Source organism: Saccostrea cucullata, unplaced genomic scaffold (assembly GCF_032062105.1).
Source record: "Saccostrea cucullata isolate Sc308-1 unplaced genomic scaffold, CSIRO_AGI_Scuc_v1 ctg11956, whole genome shotgun sequence".
Lineage (NCBI taxonomy): Eukaryota > Metazoa > Mollusca > Bivalvia > Ostreida > Ostreidae > Saccostrea > Saccostrea cuccullata.
Window position 1 is genome coordinate 2,816 of NW_026922548.1, and position 15,697 is coordinate 18,512.

Below are 15,697 nucleotides of genomic sequence, written 5' to 3' on the forward strand. Positions count from 1 at the left end.
AGAAAAAACAAAAACCCAACAACAGACGACGGCCTTGGCTCAGGTGAGCTAAAAAACTCTATTAAAAATGATGCATTTCATTGTCTTGTGTAGGAAGGTGGAAACTTTCCCCCAAAGTTGAAATTTAAAAATCGATACTTCATACTCCTACGGAAAAAGTAATAAATACTATGCATTTCTGTTAATAGAATAAAAATTGTTGTTATTGTGTTATATGTATTGTATTATCATACTTCATCATAAATATTCTAAAAACGCCGTTATCTGATTGGTTCTATGCTATCACGTGATCGGGCTGTAAAACTTCATATTTCCCAGTCGTCAGTACGCTTTCAACATATTCCACCTCTTCGGAACACCTTGTGTATTTTCCTGCAATATAGTTCTCGTTCGTTAATTGAAAATTCTCCAGAGAAGTAGACGTCACAATAGCCTGGTTTTCGTCACAAAACTGATGATAATGTGTTGACCAAAGGGTTTTATAGTAACTTTACGTAAAAAAATGAAAGTGAATTTGAGAGCAGTGCAGAATTTGAAAGTTTATGTTTATTTCAGCATATTCAAATATTTTGCTTGTTTTGGTATAATAAACAATTCACTGCGCGAAGTTAAAACATAAGATTATTCAGCCAAGAAATATCATATTCAATTTGATTTTTCTTGGCTGAATAAGTCTTCATATTTCCCTCACTATCATGCAATAAATGTATATTATTAAGTATTTTTCGTCAAGTTTTGGTGTTAATGCTTTTACAAGTATGAATTTTTTTTTATACAACGGGTTGAAATCCGACTTTTTAATAAATGGCAGCTGCGTTGGTACCGGTGCTGCATTGGACTAAAATTAGTATTTTGATCCTGAATCAGTTCTTCAAAAATGTAAAGGTGCAAATGTTTGATAGACAAGAAAATGTTTTCTGGTCTGAAATGGTTTCCATATAACTCTGGAAAAACGGAAACTAAAATAAAAGACAGGCCTGAGAATTGGTTAAGAGTGCCACCGTTAAACTCCTTGAAAAAAGACAGAAAAAAGTCCCTAGAAATATAGGATTTTTGAAATTATTATTATTTTATGGCTGTACATATATATATTTTGTTAACATAGATTAAGTTTAATCATATCATAGTATTTAAGATATTTTACATTTTTATATATACTAAGGGGAAAAAAAGAAATACAAGGTACATCTAGCATAATATTCCATATTTCTTTGACAGCATGTTCGAAAATCAGTGTTAAGAATGACTCAACCGTAAAATATACAGTGTATGACGTCACGTAACTAATACGCCAAACATAAAACACGTGCAAATTGATGACGACGAGTATGTCAAAATATTTTGTTGTACCATTTGATGAACCAGAGGAAGACACATTGTTTTTCAGGATTTACAAACGATATGGATTTCTTGCAATCTTGGTACAGTTTACCGAAATTCAGTGGGTTCGGGTTTTCGAATTTGCCTAAGTAAGGAAAAATGCAATAACGGGTTACTGAACAGTGTCTTGCAAATTTTTACCCATCGAATGTTCTACCCGTTGTCAGAGAGGACCAATATGGTTTCCAACTAACCGTGACGATGGCGTTAAAGCACAACAGAATCTTTTTAGAGATCCTGTCACCTGTTTAATCCCCACCTTACTACCACATAACCGCTTTTAATACAGCAGACTATCATAGTCATTACATTCATCCGAAAACTAAAAGAATACAAAAATCGCAATATAGTTCTTTGAGCCGGTCAAATTACTTTTGTGTTCCTCTCACTGGCACATGCACGCGTCATTTGAATAATTTTTCCGTGTGGTTAGCTATGCCTAATATAGTCAGGATTTAAAAGATAATCATTCTGATAAATTTCTAGCAGAGGAGAATCACGGCTGTGACAGATGTGCGAGTGAAACATTGAAGATAATGAGAGTTTTCGATTGTCACTTTCAGAGGGTTTCCGTCATATGAGTTTCAATAACTTATGAATTTTAAGACAAAATCAAATGGAATTTCGGTTACACATTCTTTGAAGATGATTTTAAAAGTAAGATAGGACTGCTGAAAAAAAATAAAGAGAAAAATGAATTTAATTCAGCACAAAAGTTTACCCTGTGTTTCTTTTTACTTCCAGTATATATTCGTTTTGAAGAATTTGATTCTGTTAATTAGAAAATTTTCACCCTAAAAAATTGTTCCTTATGACATTTGTCTACATTGGACATTGCAGATTGAGAGAACGATATCACTTCAAAGATGATAACTCGAATTGCTTTTAAACAAATCATATAAAACTTCGTAATTTATCTGCCAAGAAAACGCTTTAACTACACAGAAATTTTTCAAACATACATTAATTTCTTTTTGAGATCAGTCTACGAAGTTTTGGGACAAGCCTTGTATGATGTAGATTTGGCGTCTTTCGGGGAATTAGCCTAATATTTGTAGAATTAACCAATCAGAATAGCATAAATCACCTGATTTAGAAGGAGAAAAGAAATATACAGTTTATCTTTACAAGAAATCACCTACATACCTTCCCCAGCTTTCCCCATTATTCATTTATTGAACAGTTTATGCTTATGATTACATTTGATTTTAATTTTTTGTTGATGTCTATTTAAAAGAAAACCCTCCACAATTAGTTAGTACTTTTCATTTGTTTGGGCCTCAAAGTAAACTTTTTTTCTTGTAATGTATATCCGTTTTATATTTTGTTCTGTTATTTCCAGTATTTTACTATTGACATGTAACAGGGGATATCATTATCAAACTTTATGTTGTTACAATGTATGTAAAAAAATAAATCTATCAACGACTTTTGAACCTCTCTTTATCATATTGTTATTACTCATTGTTGTTTTCAATAAATGTACATTCACACAAATCCTGTGTTGTGATGTTTTATCCAGGAAGAAAACTGAAGGTATATTTTAATTTTTTTTAAATATTTGAAGAGCATGTATTGCGTTAACATTTCAAAGTTTCAAATAAGTAAATCATGATTTATTCAAGAACATCAGATAATTCAAAGGAAAAGAAAATACTTACGTGTTCGGGCATGAGAATTCAGCGAGATAGCATTTTTGTTCAGTATTGATGCTTTGACAAGCGGGATCTAAAACCATAAATAAGGAATTCAAATTTGAATAAATATATCAACGAATAAAATATTTTTGAAAATGCATTTAGGCTTTGATTTAATACTAGTACTATGTCTCTTAATAAAATTGCATCAAAAAAAAAATTAATATCTTACACTGGTATATTGTATTGCTTGGATAATCTTCCTCAGGACAACCTGATGAAAATCCAAGACAATCGACGTAATAAAGGTTTTCTCCGTCAGTTTCCAAACAGTTACCTTAAAAAAGGTAACATAACTATGTGTGTTAAATTCATAAAAACAGGAATAAAAAGTATATTGAATTTGTAAATACCTAGAGGAGCAAAATAGAAGCCTTTAACCAACTTTTCAATCAGATATAACAAAATAGTAAAGCATCTTACAATTAATTTTCACACAAACGTTCCACTTGTTGACACAAGCATAATATTTGGAACCATTCTTAGTTTAATGACAGAATATGTTCGTCAGAGATGACAAGGTCACGCTTCAATTATATTACATTACAACTCAAATTATATGTTCAACTGGACGAAAAAAGGATAAACTCGGGGAAAAAAGTAAACTAGAGCACATTGATTTAGTTTTGAAGGTGTTTCCATCCTCGCAATTTTAATGGTTTAAAGTACAGAAACCGCATTTATTTTCATCTAATGTTTCAAACTATTGCAGGAAATGTATAGGTCACCATATTATTCAAGATGCAGAACATAAATAAACAAAAGTGTATGTCAACTTAAAAAAATCGCACATTTTTTTGTAAGTAGAATTATGAAAAAGATGTCAAACAAACTGGATAAAATGCATAATTCTGATGCTGAATGTTCCTAAAAACTTCCTAATTATAAGATAATTTTATTTGTGAATATCAGGGAAACTTTTTAACATTAGAAGTACAATAAAGAAAATGCCTGTATGAAGAGAGCTTAGAAGGAGTTATCGCCCTTGTCAAGACATTTAAAATATTAAATAGTTGATAAGATAAAGTAAATAATCATTTTTTTTCTTCTAAATTCTTCAACTAAACAAATTTATAATTACACCTATTGTACATCATTCTTTCGAATGATATTGTTCTATTAGATATAAAATTAAACTAATTACAGTTTTTCAAAAATCCTATGACATCATAGGACAATGGAATTGCCTTGACACTTTAACAAACAAATCAAATTAGAATAAAAAAAATCAAGCAAAAAGAATAGATCTAAAGTTAAAATAGCACAAAATATATAACTAGATGCTGTCATGAGACAGTAATACCCGCACTAAGGTGTTTGCCTCTAAATACACGCTCCTACATATTGGGCGGCTTTCCACAGAAATAGTCAAAATAATTCTATAGTTTACATGTATTCATCAAATTGAGTATGAAATTCTCAGACCCAGTGACCTATAACTCAGAACCTCTTATATTTATTTTATACATGCTTAATTCATTATATACCAGTCTGAATTTTATTAATGATGTAAATTCATGCACGGATCTGTCGGAGGGGGGGGGGGGTCAGGCCCCCCCCCCCCCCCCCCCCCCCCCCCCCCCCCCCCCCTGGAATTTACAAGGTTAAAAAATGTATATACTAAAACAAGGAAAAAGTTACAATGGACCCCCCTTGGAAAATGCAGATCCCCCCCCCCCCCCTGGTAAACACGAATATGTGTAAAATAGGTATGAAAAGTTAAACATTTGCGGCAATAGAAGTCACCACTACCCCCACCCCACCCCCCCACGATATAGGTTTTTGACGTTTGGGTGAGATTTACCTTACGTTTTTTTTTTTTGATTATCAATTTCTGGGATAGGATTTTTTTTTTTTTTTTTGACTGAGGTGGACCCCCTCTCCCCGGAAAAAAATTTCTGGATCCGCGTCTGAAATTAGATTTTGATATATGTTTAGCTCACAGTAGGACCTTTTTAAATTTACTACCCCCCCCCCCCTCGACACCACAATCACACAGCACATACTTTTGGGAATAGGCTAGATGAAAAAGGTTTGTTAAAATTTAATATCGTTTGTTATGAATTAATTTAAAATTTGTTCTTGTACTATACATGTGAACATGTAAATTTCTACATCACATCACGTTGCGTCACCCATTATCATATTTATAGATTAAACACCATTTGGCACACCTCGGCCGATACCCACTTCATCTGATAAGGTGATGGAATCGACGAAGGTTCGCCAAAATGGCACATGGCTGCAGTCTGGTGTGCATTGGATTAATTCATTTTGTGTTATAATTGGATTTAGGCCTATATTTCATGAAGTTGACGAGACACAGGGAGTCGGTAAGTAGAAGTTTTAGTATAGTGGGGGGTAAAATACACCCAAACGATTAGGGTAAAGTTTAAAAAGGGTCAAAGATCATCGCATGCCACACTATACGAATTTCATATTGTGAAGTTATCTCCCGTTGTCTATGTGACATTCAGTTACTGCCAATACTGGTGCGTATCCAGAATTTTTTTCGGGAGTAGGGAGGGGGGTTCACATCTCAGTCAAAAAATTCCAGCCCAGAATTTCGTGACAAGCAGGAGAAAAAAATGAAAACAAATAAACAAATAAAAAAAACAATGATAGTGAGGTCAATGTTTTCTAAGTTTATAGGGAGAGGATGTCAAGAGTCATTTTTTACTTGCTACAGTATATAGTCTTGTTTAAATAAAGCAAATTCCAGATGGGGGGATGGGGGGATTCCAATCTTCCTACCCACTTCCTGTCCCTGAAATAACAATGTATTTTGTGATTCCAGTTAAATAGTATATTTTTTTTTCCATTTGACTAATTATTATGCATATTTTGTTTCTTGTGTTTATAGTATGTCTGTCTATAAGTGTGCAGAAATTAAATCGTAGCTAGCTTGCCCATAAGTTTTAAGTGGGATGGGCTATACAAATAGCTTCCACATTTTATAGGTTTATTTCTTGTGACAATCTAATAAGACCTTTTATTTGGGTACCATTAATTTTTACCTCTGATCGCTTGACATGGGATACACATTTTTACAAAAAAAAAATTCCAAACTTTAAACTCTGCCTAAATTTTGATCAGTAGGTGCTAGGGCTTTCATACTTATCATGACATATTGTTTTCATTGTGAACTGTCAACAGGTATAAATATTTTTGACCTTGACCCTAGAGTTTGAACCACTTAAACCAAAAAAAATTAACCTTGGCAATTAACTTTTGAACAGAAATTACTAGGGATTTCTTTATTTCACATGTGCATTCCTTGTGACAAGACTTTCTTCTGATACTAACAATTTGAACCCTTTGACCTTGACCTTTGATTTTGACATATATTTGAGAAACTTCAACCTTCGCCATAGGCTTCCATACTGGGACATCAGTGTTTCACAAACACATCTTATCTTCATTATTATTTGGTGGTGTCGCCATATGAGGGAAGATGTATTCACAACAAACAAACAAATCAATAAAGAAAATATAAAACATGAATATGTTGGTCATGCATATCTCTGCAGGAAAAAAACAGCTTTCCAAATACTCCAACCATACTGTAACCCTTTCAAAACACTCATTTGAGCTTTCTTGGTTTCCTTAGCATATAATGTCTGTCGTGACGTGTTGTCCATCTGTTTGTCTGAAAACTTTTTACATTTTTAACTTCTCTAGAACCACTGGGCCAATTTTACCCAATTCATATAGAAATATGTACATTTGTATGTCAGACTCAGTCCATCTGTCTCAATAAATTTAACCTTGGTTATCACAGTCATATCTACTGAATGAGAAGAGACATTCATATTAAACTTATGTATTAGTATATTTACCTTTGAGAATGGCATGGTTTTTTTTTACATGTGACCTAGAAGTTTGACCAACTTGCAAAAAAATTAAATTGTTATAAATTCATCATTTTGAAAGAAAAAGTTAGGGCATTCATATCATAATGCATGTATATTATTACCTGTGATAAGACCTTTCCAAATAAATCATGACTTTTACACTGTGACCTTGACCTTGAAGCGATCAAGCCTAACCTACTTTTCAAAAATGTTGCATTTGCTTATAACTTTTGATTGAGATGAGATATGACTCTCACATTTGACATGTACATAAATTACTCATAAGAATTCAAGGTGTTTCCCAGCATGTGATGTTTTTTTATGCGCCCGATTTTTTTGGGGCGCATATTGTTTTTGTCCTGTCTGTTTGTCTGTTTGTCTGTTGTCAACTTTAACCTTGGCCAAAACTTTTGAACCATAAGAGATAGAGACTTCATGTTTGTTATGTGTACTCCACTAATCCAGTTCTTGTAAATGACACCAAGTTCAATGACCTTGTGACCTTGACTGTGACCTATATGCTACAAATATGTTTTTCAACTGTTTGTCATAACTTTTGAACCATAAGAAATAGAGACTTCATAATTAGTATGCATACTCCTCTAATAAAGTTCTTTCAAATGACATCAGGGTCAATGACACCTCGTGACCTTGACTTTGACCTATATGCTAAAAATAGGTTTTTCAACTGTTTGTTATAACTTTTGAACCATAAGAGATAAGGACCTCATATTTGGTATGCATACTCCACTAAAAAGGTTCTTTCAAACAACACCAAGGTCAATGACCATGTGACCTTGACTGTTACCTTTATACTAAAAATAGCTTTTTCTACTTTTTGCCATAACCTTTGAACCATAGGAGATAGGGACTTCATATTTGGTATGCTTACTGCACTAATAAAGTTCCTTCAAATGACATCAAGGCCAATGACCTTGTGACCTTGACTGTGACCTATATGCTAAAAATAGCTTTTTCCACTTTTTGCCATAACTTTTGAACCATAAGAGATAGGGACTTCATATTTAGTATGCATACTCCACTAATAAAGTTCTTTCAAACAACACCAAGGTCTATGACCATGTGACCTTAACTGTGACCTTTATACTAAAAATAGCTTTTTCTACTTTTTGCCATAACTTTTGAACCATAGGAGATAGGGACTTCATATTTAGTATGCATACCCCACTAGTTAAGTTCTTACAAACAACACTAAGGTCAATGACCTTGTGACCTTGACTGTGACCTATATGCTAAAAATAGCTTTTTCGAATTTTGTTGACGCATGGCGCATAGTGTTTCACAAACACATATTCTTACCCCTTGACGTTGATGTTTTACAAATTTTCAAAATATTTAACTCTCCTAAAAGATAATTAGACTTCTGAGCAACATTAAGGAAGACTTCAAGGAAGACAGGGCTTTTTGCACAAAAAAAGTCATTTTTCGAATCACATTTGACCCCACGGGGCAAAATCAAAATTCCGAAACCTTACTGCATATCTACATGACCCCACCAACCATCTCCCAAAAGATGATTAGGCTGCTGAGTAAAATGTAAGGAAGTTCAGGAAAAACAGGGCTCTTTGTACGAAAAACGTTATTTTTCGACCCCCATTTGATCCCCTGGGGCAAAATCTTAATTCCCAAACCTTACTGCACATGTACATGACACCACCAACCATCTCCAAAAAGGTGATTAAGCTTCTGAGTAAAATTAAAGAGGAGTTCAGAGAAGACAGGTCGTTTAGCATAAAAAACATCATTTTTCGACCCCCATTTGACCCCCCGGGGCAAAATCAAAATTCCGAAACCTTACTGCAAAACTACATGACCCCACCAACCATCTCCTAAAAGATGATTAGGCTGCTGAGTAAAATATAAGAGAAGTTCAGGGAAAACAGGGCTTTTTGTATAAAAAAATTTTATTTTTCGACCCCCATTTGACCCCCTGGGGCAAAATCAAAATTCCGAAACCTTACTGCACATCTACATGACACCACTTATCATCCCCCAAAAGATGATAAGGTTGCTAAGTAAAATGTAAGAGAAGTTCAGGGAAAACAGGACTTTTTGTATAAAAAAAGTCATTTTTCGACCCCCATTTGCCCCCCGGGGGAAAATTAAAATTCGACACCTTACTGCACATCTACCTGACAGCACCAACCATCCCCCAAAAGGTGATTAGGCTGCTGAGTAAAATGTAGAAGGAGTTCAGGGAAGACCGGACTTTTTCACGAAAAACGTCATTTTTCGACCCCCATTTGACCCCCCGGGGCAAAATCAAAATTCAGAAAACTTATTGCACATCTACATGACACCACTAGTCATCCCACAAAAGATGATTAGGCTGCTAAGTAAAATGTAAGAGGAGTTCAGGGAAGATGGGGCTTTTTGCATAAAAAACGTCATTTTTCGACCCCCATTTGATCCCCCGGGGCAAAATCAATATTCCGAAACCTTACTGCACATCAACATGACACCACCAATCATTCCCCAAAAGGTGATTTGACTGCTGAGTAAAATGTAGAAGGAGTTCAGGGAAGACGGGACTTTTTGCACAAAAAACGTTTCGACCCCCATTTGACCCCCCAGGGCAAAATCAAAATTCCGAAACCTTACTGCACATCTACATGACACCACCAACCATCTCTTAAAAGATGATTAAGCTACTGTGTAAAATGTAGGAGGAGTTCAGGGAAGAAAAGTGTGACAGACGGACGGACGGACATGAGTAACAACAATGTACCCAAACTTTCTTTAGAAAGTGCGGGTATAATTAATGAAAAGCAAACAGTAAAAGGTATATTTTCCAAAGACTAATCTTGAATTCCTAGCAAAAATTATATTTTTAATAAAACAAGAAAAAAATTATGTCCTGAAAAACATAATGAATGAATGAGATCTCAAGAACAAAATCTAGTGTGCAAATGAAAATTGAAGAGATGGAGGTTAAAACTCTCAAGGACAAAAAAAATAAAATTTTATGTTTCATAAAACGTTTTATATACAATCTTTTGTTCTACTCTAATCTCATGTCTACTTTAGTGGTTCAAGCAACAAGAACACGCTACGAAAAGGTTTTTCATGTCATCAGATTTACTTTTATTAGTGGAAAAGTTTTGGATATAAAAATATAAAAATGAGCTTGACAAGCTTTAAGAACGCTCAGTCTAAATTGTAACCTTACCAAACATGATAACCGTGTTAAAAAAAGCAACAAATTCTCATAACTACCATGTAATATGTAACATTTTTATACCTATTGATTGGTATTAGCAACATTTTCTTCCTAAGTAATTAAATAAATTAGCAGATAAATAAATAAATGAATAAATAAATAAATAGATAAAATGTTTAATAATAGTTAATTATTACCAGCAAGAATAATTTTTGTATCCAGTTCTATTACATAAGCTCATTCAAAGTGTTATCATTGATATATTTTAACTTATGATTTTTATAATTTGAAAATGAAATTCTAAAAAAACGTCTTGTTGATAGGGGTCTGGACAGGGTTTGCATAGCTTCTCTTTCTTTATAGTTTTAGATTTCCATTCTTTTTTTAAATTCTACATTTCTATATGAAACTACTTAAAATCCGAAAAGTAGTTTCAAATAGAAATGACAAAAAAATGACCCCCAAAAAATAATGTTTCGTAAAACATCTGCCATGTTTGTAAAATACAATAAAGATACTTATTATTAAGTTATATAGGATATTAATTCTTTTATTCGGATAAGTTCTCTTAATAGAGAAACACCGACATCTTACGAACGAACGTAACCAAAATCGGGGATCAGTCATTGCAGTCTATTGTATTCACAGTTGCATTATTGAATTCTTCAATTTTATTGGGATTTCGATAGATAAAATCCCCACAAGATACCTCAAAGCCACGTTTTGTCGAAGTCGCTACCGTGACTTTACAATACATTTCAATGGACATTTAAACAAGTAAAGGGGTTCGAGAAGGGAAATGAAAGGAAAATTAAAAAAAAATGCCATTCTGTGGCATGAAATAAAACATAATAGTATGTGTTGATCTAGTAGAGCCGAAAGGGGGGGGGGGCTTTACGAAGGGTGGTCTAGACAATAAGGAGTTATGGTCTAAAACTAAATTGAAAACCCCTAAAAACTTTCAAGAAATTCTTGTTTAAAATACTATATGCTGCAAAAAATAAATTAATAAGGCTTTGATACACAGGTATTATAGCCATTTTATAAATCCTGGGGGATGCCCGTTCGTAATTTGTCAGTTGATAAAGCTTCTTCTTACAAGCTTTTATCTTAAAAATCTTCATATAATTCGGACGGGTGCTAATAGACAGGACCCCCCCCCCCTCCCTTTACATCCCAGACCCAAAGCTATTTTTTTAATTACACTGAAAATGTTCAAAGACTTCTCGAGATATCGCTTGAAACAAAAGTGTAACAGACGGATAGAATTATAAGGCAAACGGGCTGACCGAAATTAATATCCCCAACTTTCGGGGGGGGGGGGTCGGCGCAAAAATGGAAGTTTAGTGAATTGTGTTTTTGACATAATTTAGGATATATGATATCAAGTTCCATATAAGAATGCCATCATATGTCCTTTGCCCCCCCCCCCTCCCCAAACACCTGGATTAAATATAAATCCGGGTCCAAAGATAATTTTGGGCTTTTTTCATTTATAACATTAATTTTACAATTTACAACATACAAAATTGATACCTGCAATAAAAAATTTAGAGGTGATTTGATATACTAGGGGCATGATTTTTAAAATAAATATGAATTCTATGTAGATTTGGATTGTTCATATGAAATACATTATGTACTAGACAGTTAATTTACGAAAGAAGACAAATATGAATATCAAGGGACCCGGTATGTATATTGGAGGTGAGTATGGGGAGCTTGTCTGGACGATAAATGCATGGTTAACAAACAATGACATAGGGGAGCATAATTTTAAGACAAAATGTACTAAGAAAAATAAACCACCCTACATCAATGCATATTTTCAGCTTTTTTTATAATCCACAAATATAAACAGATAAACATCATGTACATGCACACAAGTTCGTATATAGGAACGGGGTTGAGAGGTTTGGGATAAGAGCAACCCCCCCCATCCCCCATGAAGTCGATAAATAAACAATGTAATATTATATATAGAAAAATTAGTTACTGTATATTTGTGCCCTCAATAAAAAAAATCTTTCATTTTGGCATCTTCAGGAATTATTTGGTAGTTCTCATAATACCTGAAAATGAAATAATTTGCAACTCTTAACTGTATTTGCATAATAAAAAAATATAACTTGTCACTGCATTAGAAAAATTTGCTTGATAAATCCCAAGTAGCTGGTTATAAACAAAGCACTGATCGCGATGAGCTTGTAAACATGACGTCATATTGGTAAAATGACGTATTACATGTGCTGTGAGAGGCAGATTGAGGAATTTTTAAACAATGAAAAATGGATTTTAGTATTAAGTGGCATATCATTTACAGGTTTTGAATAGTTGATTAATACCAATGTATATCCTTTGTTTAGTGCGATTATTAATTAATTACCGAAAGAATGTATTTCATTAATTATGTCGTGTTTTTATGTACAGGTTACGTATATTTTACATCGAGATGCCTCATAAAATCGCACTCTTGCAAGGGCATACACTGCATAGATCTGAACCATTTTTTTGAATATAGATAAAGGATATTTTCCTTAACTTGAAAAGTTTTGCTGCTTTCTTTAAAACGGGGGTGTGATTTTATAAGTACACAAAACATTTGGTAAAAGTCAAACATATTTCGACATTGGACTATTTACTTGAAAATTTAACTATTAAAATGCGAATTCTGTTCAAAGCAGCAGCACTTTTCAGAAACTACAAAGTATGCAGAAACAATTAATAGCTTCTAATTTTCATTTCAACTAGGATATGCCCTTGCGATATTGAAATTTGTTAATGACCTACATTCAGTACACAAACTATGCATTCATCACGTGACTGTCCATCGATGGGACTAAACTTCATACAGTACAGTGTGGGTTATAAAATGCTATTTCCGTAAATATGAAAGTTCTGTGATAATAAAACAGCTTAATTAAAATAAATTCAATTTTAAAAAATCCCCCTTTTTTGCTCGTCTATTTTCCGTTGATTTCTCATCCTTAACAATGCTGCGATGACCGATCAAAGTTATACAAAGGAATATCTAGGAGAAATCTTTAAAAATCTTCTTCTCAAGAACAACTGGGCCAGGAAAGAAGAAACTCAAGTGGAATCATGCTCAGGTAGTGTAGATTCAAGTTTATGAAAATCATGACCCCCGAAGGTAGGGTGGGGCCAAAATGGCCGATCAAAGTTTTACAAAGGAATATATAGGAGAAATCTGTAAAAATCTTCATTTCAAGAACCACTGGGCCAGGAAAAATGAAACTCGAGTGAAATCAGCCTCGGGTAGTGAAGATTCAAGTTTGTTCAAATCATGACCCCCCCCCCCCCCCCCAGGGGTAGGATGGGGCTAAAATGGCCGATCAAATTTTAACATAGGAATATATAGGAAAAGTCTTTAAAAATCTTCTTCTCAAGAACCACTGGGCCAGGAAAGATGAAACTCATTGTGGAATCATCCTCAGGTAGTGTAGATTCAAGTTTATGAAAATCATGACCCCAGGGGTTAGGGTTGGGCCAAAATGGCCGATCAAAGTTTGACAAGGGAATATAGGAGAAATCTGTAAAAATCTTCTTCTCAAGAACCACTGGGCCAGGAAACATGAAACTCATGTGGAATCATCCTCAGGTAGTGGAGATTCAAGTTTGTTCAAATCATGACCCCCTAGGGGTAGGATGGGGCCAAAATGGCTGATCAAAGTTTTACATTTTAGGAATATATAGGAGAAATTTTAAAAACCTTCTTCTCAAGAACCACTGGGCCAGGAAAGATGAAGCTATTGTGGAATCAGGATCAGGTAGTGTAGATTCAAGTTTCTTCAAATTATGACCCCCGGGGGTAGAGTGGGGCGAAAAGGACCGATCAAAGTTTTACAAAGGAATATCTAGGAGAAATCTTTAAAAATTTTCTTCTCACGAACCACTGGGCCAGGAAAGATTAAACTCAAGTGGAATCATGCTCAGGTAGTGTTGATTCAAGTTTATGAAAATCATGACCCCCGGGGGTAGGGTGGCGCCAAAATGGCCGATCAAAATTTTACAAAGGAATATCTAGGAGAAATCTTTTTAAAAAAACTTTTTAAGAACCACTGGGCCAGGAAACATGAAACTCATGTGGAATCATCCTCAGGTAGTGGAGATTCAAATTTGTTCAAATCATGACCCCCCAGGGGTAGGATGGGGCCAAAATGGCCGATCAAAGTTTTACATATTAGGAATATATAGGAGAAATTTTAAAAACCTTCTTCTCAAGAACCACTGGGCCAGGAAAGATGAAACTCCACTGGGCCAGGAAATATGAAACTCACGTGGGATCATTCTCATGTAGTGTAGATTCAAGTTTGTTCAAATCATGAAACCTGTGTGTAGGGTGGGACCATAATGATTGATCAAAGTTTTTCAAAAGGAATATTTACGAAAACTCCACTGGGCCAGGAAAGATGAAACTCACGTGGGATCATTCTCATGTAGTGTAGATTCAAGTTTGTTCAAATCATAAACCCTGTGTCTAGGGTGGGACCACAATGATTGATCAAAGTTTTTCAAAAGGAATATTTACGAAAACTCCACTGGGCCAGGAAAGATGAAACTCACATGGGATTATTCTCATGTAGTGTAGATTCAAGTTTGTTCAAATCATGAACCCTGTGTCTAGGGTGGGACCACAATGATTGATCAAAGTTTTTCAAAAGGAATATCTACGAAAAGTCTTCTTCTCAATAAATATTGAGAAAAGAAAGATGAAACTCCTGTGATGTCATCTCCAGGTAGTGTAGATTCAACATTGTTCAAATCATGACCCCGGGTGTAGGGTGGGGCCAAATGACAGATCAAATTTTTACATAGGAATATATATTAGGGAAACTTTTTAAGATCTTTTCAAGCAATTCAAAGCCATGCTTAGTGACATTTATGGGGAATCATCCTCAGGTAGTGTAGATTTTAGTTTGTTCAAATCATGACCCCCTGGGGGTTAAAATTCAACCCACCAACCCCTCCCCCCTCAGAAAACGTTCAGTTCTGATCTGACATGTACTTTTTCCTAGTAAATTGCTCAGATGAGCGATGTGGCCCCTGGGCCTCTTGTTTAACACTTAAATTACTGCGACATTTACCTCTTTGTATCAATTCCATGACACCGTTGTAACATAGTTCTACTAGTCCTGTTTTGTTTCTGTTAGAAACACAGATATACTGATCGTTCCCATACTTGTCTACACCACAGCCCAGTCTGGTGGAGGATTCCAAGACCTCTGTGGCGTTTTGGGGACATGATTTCACAACGTTTTCCATTTCTACAAGGAAAAAACAACTTATAAAACAAAAGATATATAATCATATAACTTAATGTTGCATTCTACTCAGATAAAAAAGAAATCCAGCATCTCTTAACACTTTCATCGTTATAACGTTGCCCACTGTGTATTCAAACTAAAGGTTGTACTTTTGCTGACATTTTTGGATCCGAATCGTCAAAATTCCAATACATATCTGCTATTCAGAATAAGAACTATGATTAACACATCATCAGTAAAGTGGTGTCAAGGCTATCTATTGTGACTGTGTTTAACTCTTATATCACCTACGGAGTATCC

General features: G+C 34.5%; 1 long non-coding RNA gene across 1 annotated transcript; it reads right to left on the reverse strand.

Annotated features, from left to right (window-relative positions):
• Positions 1–3,005: 3,005 nt before the first annotated feature.
• LOC134261931 (uncharacterized) lies at positions 3,006–15,392 on the reverse strand. The gene is made up of 3 exons (XR_009990916.1): positions 15,218–15,392; positions 3,250–3,354; positions 3,006–3,108 (listed from the first exon to the last, which is right to left on the reverse strand). It is a non-coding gene; the product is annotated as an uncharacterized LOC134261931 (long non-coding RNA).
• Between the last annotated feature and the right edge of the window lie 305 nt (positions 15,393–15,697).